We start from the raw sequence: 12,552 nt of genomic DNA, 5'->3' as shown, positions 1-12,552 counted from the left end.
GTTTATATTTCCTCATAGCTTTGTTTTTCCATTTGTGTGCTTTGTTTCTGTTCTCTAGGTTTCCAATTAGAGGTCTTCTTCAAATGTTTGGTAATCATGAGCTATCCACTCATATTAAAGAATGAGAAATAGCAAAGCAGATTGGTTAATCTCTGTGCATGCATTGGGATTATTGGTTGGTGGATTTCATTGAAAAGTGGTTTCATTAGGAGAGTCCTTAAAACTTTATACTTGCTTATGGACTGGTCAGTTTTCACAGAAAGTAACTGCCATTTTCCTACCTTAAAGGTACAGTTCTGGTTGTCAGTTTTCTTGGAAAAGAAAGAAAAAAGGAAACCATTCAGTAGAATTTAAAGAATTTTTTTAATGAGATAAAATTTGTATTTAAGAAAATGCAGATTCTACATGTGTAGTCCAATGAATTTTGTGAAAAGTAAACATCTCCGTAACCTTCCATCTCAAATACAGAATGTATCCATCACCCTAGGAAGTTTCCTCTTGCCCTGTACTCATCAGTTGTCTCTGCACAGAGATAATTTCCATGCTGATTTCTATTTACCTGGACACTGTAACTTCAGCTTTCTTTTTTTCTTTAGTTCATCAAGTCAGTTGCCACTTGTCTCCCAGCTTTCTAGGTTTGAGAATTTTATTACTGGCACATCTTACCTTGCTCTCTTTTCTTTGTTTTCTCTTTAAATACTCATTTGAATTGTGAGATTTTAGGAGGAAGCAGAAGTAACTGTGTGGTTAATCTTTCAATGTAATTTCAAAGTAATGTCATAATTTTTCTGATTATACTTATTTAATTCTTGAGCCATTATTATCATATTTAGTTATATGAATGAGTTAAATCTCTTACTGTTCTAAAATGGCCATATCTATTTTAAGAAACCAAATGGATATTTTGGGCTTTTTTATAGGTATTATACCACTCTATCTATAGGTATTTTACCACTCTAATCCTTTTGTGTCAGCCAAAAATAATTAGCTTTGACATTGCACTGTCCCCATAATCTTTTTATACATTAAGTATCTCTCTTGCAGATTGTTTTACTTCCATTATTATTCACATCTGATAATACTTGTCCATATAAAGAGTTATTTATTGGTATAAGTACAAGAGCCCTCTGAATATAGCTCTTGGCTGACCTTGAATATATTACTGCAAGATAAAGTAGGTTGTGACATGTCAACACATTTATTTTCTCTGGTATGACCATGTGTTCTCAATCCTTATAGAACAAACCTATAAAGATATTAATGTTTTATAGTCAGGTACAAATATAGCACCAAAACCACTTGATGGTACTTTCTTTCATACTAAGAACTGTGTGATTCATCTATCACCTTACGTATAGATCGATAGATACATACTCTATAAATGCTTAAATTATTATGTCTTTAGATTAAATTTTCACAACAAATATTCATGATCTTGCTTTAACGGTGAACAAACTGTGGCTTATGGAGATCGTAGTTGCTCCAAGTTCATAAAGTTATTTATTGGCAGTCAAGATTGTATCCCAGGTCCCTTATCGTTGATCCAGGGATTTCTTCTTAATTGCCCGCTTAACCACTTCGGCATCCTATATAGGCAGAGATCAGAATTAGGAAAAAAGAATGGTCATCTGGCAGAACACTGGTGATATTCCCTGAGCATATCACAGGGGGATCTTACATTTTTATACGTTATTATATCTCAGTGACTCTGAGCCTGAAGTCCAAGATATAACAGAGTAGTGCTTCTACACTTAGGGTAATTTTGTAGTTTTGTCATAATCAGGAAGATTTACTGCAACTACCCAGGAGGTAAGGTTTCCTACTTCATCGACAAGGCCCTGAGTTCCACAGATCTTAGCCTTTATTCCTTATTGATTACCCAGGCCCTGTCCCCCTCACCCTCCCCCTCTGAATAACATATTCAGTGAAATGTGGTACACAAAACTGCAGACTATCTTAATGAAGTGTAAGAAAATCTTGGTGGGACAAATTTCTAGAGATCAGTAACACACTTAGTGAAGTAATCAGAGCTAACTCAAAGGCACCTGCAGGGCAACATAAAGACACTCTGAATAAGATACAGAGCTCCCTAGAGATTGGTCTTATCATGCGCTTTCTTGACCCTGGATTCAGTTGTTCAAAATAAGTTAACATAGTGGAATACAGGAGTAGCCAATTTAATAGCACCAACCAATGCCTGATACAAATAAACTAAAAGTCACAGTATTAAGCCTCTGATACCAATTAACTAAAAGTCACAGTATTAACCCTCATAAGGTTGGCTTGATTTGAACTCTGCCTTCTTGATATTTGAACCTTCCTTGTGTCTCCATACCCAAACAAAGCCTTTATTTTAGCTAGTAACAATTTGTTCCCATAGACTCTAAGAGTGGTCAAGTCTACTTAGCCTGCCAGTAGCCTGATTACTAGAAGCCCAAGGTTCTTTCCCAATGTCAGAAACTTACTCTCCACTAGAAATTTTGTCTTTGAGTGTTCCCTATGCATTGTTCTTGCTTTCATTGGTGAAATAATGTTATATAACAAAAAGATGACTTTCAGATGCTATTGAATAAAAGCCTAAGAAACACTTAAATCTTGCCAGCTCATTATACAAATTAGTTGAGGGGGGAAAATAGAGGCATAGAGCTCAATGGTTTGCTCTTAAACCTGAATGTAGAACCCAGTCAAAGAGGCCAAATTTCAGGTGAAAAATGTTAACTTTGCTAGAAGCATCCACAAACCTTAAAACACATGCAGTCAAATGTCTGTTCTTTCTTCTTTTGATGTGGAAAACTCATAGGTAAGCTTTAGATCTTATCACATCACCACTTCCACCCCGGGGGGCGGGCGGGGAGGGGGGGAAGGGGGCGTAGGGGACAGGTGAAAAGAGGGATTTGCTCAAATACCTAGGTCAGAACTAGTTTAGGCTTCTCTTTCCAAATTTGTCAAGGATGAAAAATGGTTCTCAAAAAAGCAACTCCATGTTGCATAGTAGAGAGTATTCAAAGAGGGGTGAACATGTTAAGGATTAGGAAGTCTCAGTCTTGAAAGGTTAAGAGAAATAACCAAGTTTGACAGGCTCCAGACCATTTGAATTCACCACCACTCCAGGAAAAGAAAATCTCTGAGGTACAAGGGATCCTGGAGAGAGAAGGGTAAGGCCCTCAAATAATAGAGAGTGTGCACCCCGCTGTTTCAGCTTTCCAGGATAGCAGAAGGGAAATTGTCTTAAGAGGAAAATGACTACTCCATTGTGGATGCTGATACTTATCCTTTTGATGATGAATGGTGAAAATCTTTACCCAACAGCCTAGTGGTCAATAAAAGGTCCAAAAAATAAAGACCGAAGCATAAGAAGGCTTCACTACTTTGGTAATGGAACCAGGAACCCATGTGTGTGTGCATGAAAATATAAATAAATATAAATATATGTTTTAATTAAATATATATAATAATATGTCCTGTCCTGTCTATCCTTTACTCTTATCATTATTACAGTGTTAGAATTATGTTCCTTTTCTGCAATTATTTTTCTTCTGGGAATAATACCCACATTCAGTCTTAGATCGATACGGTCTTTATTATTTCACATGAATTCAGTTTCTAGTTATCATTTCAACTTCTTATTTTTGCTTTTTCTCAATTCAATTCACCCCTCTTTGAAGTTCAGGCAATTATTACCTTTAGAATTTATGATTATTTTCATTAGTGCAGCCAACGACAGCATGGTTATGCTAATTCACATCTAAATTTGGTAAAAAGATTGCCCTATCTAAGGATGAATGTACAAATACACAAAGAACATGCAACTAAAATGATCATTACAGTGTAAAAATAGACAGTCACATCAGTGTTGATAACTAGGGACCAGAACTGAAATGATAATCCCTAGCATTATTAAGGATACAGAGAAGGTTGCATTTGAATTTGCTTAATTTGTTACTGCTTTCTGAAATGCAAAATATTGTACATTTTTATTTAGTCATTGTACTTCCAGGAATTTATTCCTAATGTGTAACTGGACAAAGGCATACGATATATGTAAGTAAATATTTTCTAATATTGGTTATAAATCTAAAGATTGGACATAAATATCCCTCAATAGAAGAGTAACAAAATGAAACCATACAATGAAATGTTACACAGCTATTATAGAGATGATCTAGAACTAAATTCTCAATCATAACATATACTTGATAAATAAACCATTCTACTGTATTGAATGTAGAATACTATTTATATCTAGATTCGTGTGTGTATATAAATATATTCGAAAACAGATATATCTGGAAAGATTATGTCCAATATATTATAATATAATAACAAGTAATTGTTATTGGTCAAATTTAGGTTGGTACTCATTTTTCTTCAATATTCTATTCCGTTACTGATTTCTAAAAACCAAATAGAATATATATATAATTCACGTAAATACCAAATATGAAGTAACTTTTATTTCTTACATGGGTTCAGTAACACTGGTGGTATTCAAAGATACTATGTAGCTACTTAATATGTATAATTTCTTGAATTTTTTTTTCCAGTAGATTTCTTACATAATCCAGGAATGAAGCTTAAAACTAAAAATCATTTAGGAGTGATAGTATTTAAATAAACCAAAAAAAAAATTTCCCATATTTAGTCACTTTATATTTAGTTACTGAGTTATTTATATATAATTATTAGAGTTATTCATATACAGTTGTTTATAATTTTAATTATAACACTTTGTAGGAAGAGTCCAGGCTAAAACTTCTCAAGACAGGAAGGTAAGGAATCATCACCCAACTCTATACTGGTGGCCTGATCATTGGGCCTAGCACCAAATTTGCTTTGGCTTTATTGTATATAGAACATAATTTGCATGTTAGAAAGCCAGTTAGAAGCCAATTGATATAACTCTTCAGTCCAGGGCAATGGAACAAGACAACAAATGGCTCCAAGGAAGCTAAGAATTGGTATGTGAGAAAGAATTATCTTTGGAGAGTCTTGAATTAATTTTTATAGCATGATTTAAAACTAGCAGCATTTAATTTTTAATTTTTAATTTTGTTTGCTTCAAGTATTTATTTAAATTCTAGTTAGTTAACATGTAGTGTAATATGGGTTTCAGGAGTAGAATTCAGTAATTCATCACTTAGAACAACTCTTTCATAGTTAAGCGTCTCTTATGGTTTTCTTCCCTCTCTTTTTTCCCCTTCACTTATATTCATCTGTTTTGTTTCTTAAATTCTGCATATGAGAGAAAGCATATGGTATTTGTCTTTCTCTGAATGACTTATTTTGCTTAGCATGATACAGTCTAGCTCCATCCATGTTATTGCAAATGGCAAGATCTCATTCTTTTTCATGCCCAAGTAATATCCCATTGTATATATCTACCACATCTTCTTTATCCATTCATCATTCGTTGGACCATTGGGTTCTTTCCAAAATTTGGCTGTTGTTGATAATGCTGCCATAAACATTGTGGTGCATAAGAACTAGCACCATTTTAAATTCTAAAAAGAATGAATCTTGCCTAAACCTAAACAAGATTATTTAAAGCAAATTTTCCTGGATACCCAATGAAAGTAACCCCACAGAATTTGGATTTTGTTTGCTACTGCAGGTGCACATGAAGATACCTAGTTGTACATTGTTTCAGCTTTTGGATCTGTTGGTATGAGATGAAACAATAGTAAATCAGGTTTCTAGATTCCAAAACTACAACAGGTACATCCACCTATAAATCAAACGTCCACATCAAAAATAGTTGTGCCACTGATTTCCTTACAGTTCTGTAGAGAATCTCTGAAGTACTTAACTCTGGTGTATTGAATCCTCTGAGTGACCCAATGAGCAAAATACAATGCAAATTATGAAGTTATCATACTTCACCAATGAAATCAATGCCACGTAAATTTAGCTGTTTCCTTCAAGACTTGTTTTCTCAAATAGTTTTATTTTCCTTTTGGTGTAGCCTTTTAATATTACTTGAAACAATGAAAGTCAGCATTTGACAAATATTTATCAAATTCCTACTCCATGTCAACCTCTCAGCCAGACCCTGACGAGAAAATAGGGAACACAAAAGACAGGGTGCCTTCTATCATGACACTTTCATCCAGATGAAATATTTTTATATAGCTTTTAGTCATTAACAAGACACTACTTTGAAGACAACACATTTTAAGGTAAACTGACAGGATACCCTTTCTCCACCACTTACTAATGAGTGCACATGGGAACCTGGCTATACTTAGCTTCACTTTCCTCATTTATAAAATTTAGATAATAATAGTTTTTCCCTCAAATGGTTGTACAGCAAATGAAATGCAATAAGACATATCAAGTCCTTAGAATAGTCAAAGCACAAGCTAAATATTCAGTGAATGTTAGCTATTTTTTTAAATTAAACCTTCATTTGTGTTATGTAGAAAGTCAGGAATGGTTTACAAATATTTTTCCTCGAGACTTTCCGAATAGAGGTAGAGGTGGTTCTTGTTGGAAGTTGCATAGGGCAGTCGTCCAGTCCTTGAATCTTTATTACTCATTTCTGATTCATCACTTATTCAGCTGTTAACTTCCATCAAGTGATTATATTAAAGGTGCATTTTTCTCAACTTTTAACTGACCATGCCCTTCTGCCTTTACATGTAGAAGACAGTTGTAGTGATTCTACAATTCTTGGGTATGACTGCAGCAGATGCTGTTGGTGCCTGCTCAGATCCCTTCAGGACTTAGATTTCAGTGCACATCAGCCAGGCTTCTAGCTGCCAGCATTTGCATCTCTTGCATGAGTTCCTTCTTTGGCTGGTAGAACACACCTTGCAGTAAGCTATGCAGTAAGTGGGAAGTGAAATTAATACTGCTCAGAAACAGTGCTCTGCCAATGAGTGATAGAAGTTGGTGGATAAATACCTTGGTTTCCTTTCCTCAAGGATAGAATGACTCTTCAGTACATGTTTTATACTATTTCTCAGAGTTTCCTGGAAGGACAAGTTCCAATTATCCGTAGAGAAAACTTGCGCTCAATAGCTTTTCCGTCTTACTTCCATATTCCCCTTTTGGTGTTTCTTGGGATCATCTCCAAATAAATTACTCAAATGTTTTTTCTGAGTTGCTATTTAGAACAATCTAATTTTAAGACCATCCTTTTACTTTGAAAACTCTGTAAACTTTGCTCCATTTTCTTGTGGAATCAAGAGTTGCAAGAGAATCCTGAGAAAAACTTGAATATTATTTCATTGCTAGTTATGATTTTTTCTTTATCCTTATAATTCCAAAAGTTCTCAGCATGTATATAGATACAGATCTTTTTTCTTTTTATATTGTCTGAAACTTTTTTGAATAATTTTAATTTGTATATTCAGATTTCAAACCATCTGTAAGAATTTCCCTCTATTGAATATTCTTTATTATTATTACTGTTCTAGTTGTTCTGGTCTCATTTTCAGAAATATCTATAATTTTGACACAAATTATGTTGTATTTCTAATATTCTCAGTCTGGTTATCTCTGACAGTCAAAATTTTTGCTCCCTGCATTTAAGGAGTGCTTGCTTGTCTTTCATGTAATTGATTCAATTTCCTAGTTTAAGTTTTGTTGTTTTCACAACTTGCAGAGCAGAATTTTGCTTTCACTTTCCCTGTGATTGTTTTCATTATCACTCTTTTTATTACAAGGGAAAGTCCTTTATCTCTACCACTCATGAAGCATATCTGCTCTTGTTACCTAGAGATCATGACATTTAGCATCTTATTAAAGTGTGAAGTTATTTTGTCAAAACTTCTGAAATTTTTCAGGATTCTATTAGAAACTCCTTTGGTTTATAGTAATATTTTCCAGTATCTCATATAATATTTGGAAATACAAGAGAAATCTATCCTGAGTATATAATTTGCTGTATGCTGATTTGTGAATTGCCATTTTCCCTCTCTTTCTGCCCTTTGTGCTGGTGAAATTCCTCTTCGGTTCTACAATTCAATAGTCTAAAAATAGGCACAGTCCTTAGTTTCGTTTCTAGAGTCTGGCTTTTATCTGTTAGTGTTTGCCTGGCCTGAGATGAAAACTTAACAGGATCCCATTGTTTAGCATTCTGATATTCAGAACACGTGGAATACACGAACACAATTCTCAGAGGTATGTATATGCATGTACATATGTATTTCCTGTCTTATTTGAAAAATTACGTAGGACAACCCAGTCCCAATCTAACAGGTGTCTCTCTGTGTCCATTCCTATTCATAGCACTTCAGTTTGGTACCTCATATTTATACCACACAGGTATAGACTATACCTCTCCAGGCATCATTCTTTCTCTGCATCTTTTTTTTTTCCTTTTCATTCTTTTTTTCTTTTTCCCTGAAAGTTGCAATGCCTGAATCTATGCAGGTACAGGTGGACGTATGGGCTTTTTGATATACTCAAAGATGGCCACACAATAGAAAAATTTCTGCTCAGTTGTCTAATTTCTTAATCAGAGGTCAGACAAATGTGTATACTAGCTATCCTGTATTGACATAATAAAATGGGGGATGAGTAGATAATTACATTTTTTATTTCAGGTGTGTCACCCTTTATGATAGAAATTATATGTAAATTTTTGAAATGTTGATTTTGTTATTATGATATTATGCTTTCTTTTGTCTTCCATGTTTTTATAGTATTTTAATTAGTAGAAATTTCATAATACTGCATTAGGGGATGTCAACCACTTTAAACTGGAAGTTGGAAACTTCATCTTTCTAAAAGGAAAATTTAAGATAGGAATATTGATGGCCTGAAGTCAGAAAGAAATGAGTTCAAATCCAGAATCAAACACTTAATGTCCCTGTGAATGTGAGTAAGTTCAACTCCCTGAGCCTCAGTTTCCTAATGGGAAATTTTTCAGGGTTTTCATGTTTACCACACAAAGTTGTTCTTTTGTTGAGAGGGTTAGATGAGGCAGTATTTTGTAAAGTGCTTAGCACATGGATTTGATAAGCATGGCTGCCATTCAGCCATGAATCTGCCTGCTAATGAGAGGACTTCTTCTGGATGGCATTAAGGTACCTCAATTTTAACCTGTTCCAAACCATATTTATTATCAACTTCCCTGTTTGAAACCCATTTCTCTTCCAGGATTTCCTTCTATGTGCGTATTTGGTAAAAACCCAGAAACTAGTGAAATGATATGTCATACCTGGTCTGTACTCTCCCATTGATGTTGTATCAAACTACACAAGGGATATAAATGTCCTTCAAATTGTGTGATCTCCTGAAACTTCATTTTCCTATCTACAAAAAAGAGAGAAAGTCGAGGTGATTTTTGAGGTCCTTTCCATCTTAAAATATCTGTGCTTTTAAATAAAAATGAGCTGCACCTAAAGCTTATTGCTTGAAGTTTCTGTGGAGGAAGACAGGGGAAGGGGAATAAATCCAGCAGGTTAGTTACATCCTTAGAAATATCCTAGATGATCATATGATTCTTTGGCATTTTGTTTTTACTGTAAAGTTTATTTGCTACTGGATCACATGCTGTATTACATTGTTAAGATTTTCATATGCGAAAATCTCTTGTTTCTAATTAGATTGTAAATCCCACGATCTTATCTATAAGACCCTGACTTAAATTTCTTCATTTTTGCCAGCAGAGTACTGTAATCATAGGAAGCTCTCAGTAAATATTTGTAGAATTAATAGAGGACTACATTTGTAGAGTAGAATTACAAATCTCTGCAGGCGGCGATATATCTTCAATTATTTTATCATACAAATCTTTTTTTAGACTTATGTTTTTGTTTATCTTACTAGAATACCTGGGAGAAGAATTGCTGGTTCATTAAATTGTTTCATTACAAGCAATTGGGAAAACTTTTTTCAAAGCCGTTTTACCGTTTGCACTTCCATAAAAAAATATGAGAGTTCTGAGTATTCCACCTCTTCATCAACATTTGACATTGTCGGTCTCTTACGTTTTAGAAACTCTAGCATGTCTACAGTGGCATCTCAGTGTCATTTTTTCAAGTCTTTTGTTTATATTTTTGCTACTGGTTTGTGAAGGTTCCTCATATATTCTGGGTACAAATCCTTGGTGAGATATATTTATTAAATATTCTCCCTCAGTCTGAAGCTTACCTATTTTCTTGGTGTTGTCCTTTGATGAGCAAAAGAGTTTTACATTTTTAATTTTTTTTTTCTTTTATGATACTCGCTTTTTGTATCCTAAGATATTTATGTTTTACCTCCCAATAATGAACATTTTCTTCTGGAAGCTTTATGCATGTAGCTTTTATGCTTAGGTGTTTGACCTAATACATATCATTAATTTTTGTATTTAATGTGAGGTATGGTTTAAGGTTCATTTTTTTTTTTTCCTATGTAGGTGGCTAATTGTTCCAGTACCACTTACTGAAAAAAACTTTACTTCCTCACTGAATTGCTTTGGTGACTTAGTTGAAAATCAGTTAATTATATAAGTATGGATTAACTCATTCAAACATTTTCTTCCTTAATCGATTGTTTTGGTGTGAAGAGTATATTGACTATTGAGTTAAATGCACAATATGAGAGGACTGCTTTTATATTAAACTTGAACGTTATCCTTTGTGAACCAAATATGCTTTCTTAATAAAAAAATGTTTATATTTTAAAAGCCTTCTTATATTTGCATGAGGCCATATGAGAGATAACATGATGGGCAAATACAATGGAAAGAAATGGCAAGAGATAGAAGTGAGTCCTAAGACACCATGATCAAAGTAGTTAGGGAGATAAAGTGACGTAGAAAGGGAAAGGAAATGTAGACCTGATACATAATACCGAAGTACATGGAAATTAATTTAAAATTTTGGTAGAGGAAAAGAAATCTTAGGTTCTTTGAAATATACTCATTCCCACAGATTTAGTATTTTATGTTGTAGTTTTTAAATTGAGCTCAGTTTGTCAGAGTGACAAATGAACACAAAAATTCTAGTCATGACAAAAGGTCATGCAACCCCAATTTACTGTCACACTTTTACAGTTGTTGTTTCATCCACCAAAAATAGAGGTTTTCTTCCCCAGACGTGAGTATATGGAAATGGCTTTTTCCTCTTCTTCTTTCTTCTTCTTTCTTTCTCCTTCTTCTTCTTCTTCCTCCTCCTCCTCCTCCTCCTCCTCCTCCTCCTCCTCCTCCTCCTCCTCCTCCTCCTCCTCCTCCTCTTCTTCTTCTTCTTCTTCTTCTTCTTCTTCTTCTTCTTCTTCTTTGTAACCTTCAAACACTTTCCCACTTACTTGGACACTTTTTAGTCTTTTATTTGAAGGGAAACTACCTATGAATTTGAATTTTATTGGAAATTTAAGGTTGCATTGGTTTTGATAGAAGTCTACTTACAGTAATTCATTATGGGATGCTGAGGAATCAGCTGTATAAATGACGCACTCTCTTGTCCAGAGATTTGTTGTCCTGTGCCATATTCTGCACATACTTCATGGATCTGAACAGCATGGATTGCAGATAAGCAGGTATATGGTGCTGTCAGTCAGTTGGTCATTTTCCATCTATTTCATGCACACACTCTGTAGATTGACTACAAGAAAATGCTTAAATGAAGCATATATTCTGTTGATCTTTTTGGAGGAAAATTACTTTCTTAAAAAGTATCTGTTGTTGTCAAATAGCTTATGTAAAAGAAGTAGGACATCTCCTGGGAATGTTTACCAGTTTAGATCCTCATTTTTCTCACAGTGCCAGTTATTTTTTGTATTGCCTTAATTTTTTGTCAAAAAATAGTTTTTTAACAGGAAGTAAAATCTTTAATATGGCATGCATAATTATTAGTAATGAACTTGCCTTTGTGAGGCAAATAGTATGACAGATTACAAATTATCCATAGAAGAAAAATGTAAACATGACTGAATTTATAAGCCAAAGAAAACTTAATTTTGCTTGTTGTGTCATTGTTAAATTTATCATTTTAGAAATGACTTCCTTTTTTTTTCCTGAAGAAGTATTTGATCGCACTAATTTTAACTGTTTTTTAAACACATAGTTGTAGGAGTTCAGTGCTTCATATATAATAGCATGCTACTATAAAGTAGTAGAAATGTTTTTTAGCTGAATTTCAATTTAGTACAAAATAAAAATAAGATAGTGAAGTCCTGTTTTTTTCCTGCAGGATAAAATTCTGTATAGTTAGGTTCTTTATGACATTAATTTTTCACTTCATCTCAGGAGAGGGAACTGACTTTATGATCTATAAAACACAAAACACAGACCTGAAAAGATGTGTTTGCTTTTTATAGCCACATTATTAACTGATGTATTTGATGGTCTTATTTAAGGATTTTTGTGATTTATTTATGGAATGCTATTTTATAAATGGACTGTAGGGAGAGGCAAGATTCTTGGCTCTGAAAACTGCTAGTGCTATGGGGAATTATTAAAGTTACAAGGGAGATAAGGGGAATGTTTTCTGTCTTTTCTAACCATAGCAACAGGTCTCTTCATTTAAAAATAAACTTTAAAAAAACCTATAAACCAACACCTGTATGTCAGATATGAAAGAATGGTGATCTATGGCTGGCCTTTAACTACAACTTAATGAG

The 12,552-nt window shown here is 33.9% G+C and overlaps 1 protein-coding gene across 4 annotated transcripts in view; it reads left to right on the top strand.

Annotated features, from left to right (window-relative positions):
* Positions 1–12,552, top strand: part of RGMB (repulsive guidance molecule BMP co-receptor b) — a 1,123,009-nt gene that overhangs the window by 491,575 nt on the left and 618,882 nt on the right. The window contains exon 1 of one of the 4 annotated variants that reach the window (XM_087861963.1): positions 8,040–8,124. The exons of the other annotated variants lie outside the window; for them this stretch is intronic. The gene's annotated coding sequence lies outside the window, so the exon portion shown is untranslated. Of the gene's footprint in view, positions 1–8,039; positions 8,125–12,552 lie in introns of those variants that run through there. 4 annotated transcript variants of the gene reach the window in all.

The sequence above is a fragment of the Ursus americanus genome, chromosome 5, assembly GCF_024610735.1.
Source record: "Ursus americanus isolate L20-20 chromosome 5, mUrsAme1.1.p, whole genome shotgun sequence".
Taxonomy (NCBI): Eukaryota; Metazoa; Chordata; class Mammalia; order Carnivora; family Ursidae; genus Ursus; species Ursus americanus.
The sequence above is the reverse complement of the archived record's forward strand: the minus strand, read 5'-3'. Positions and strand labels throughout refer to the sequence as shown.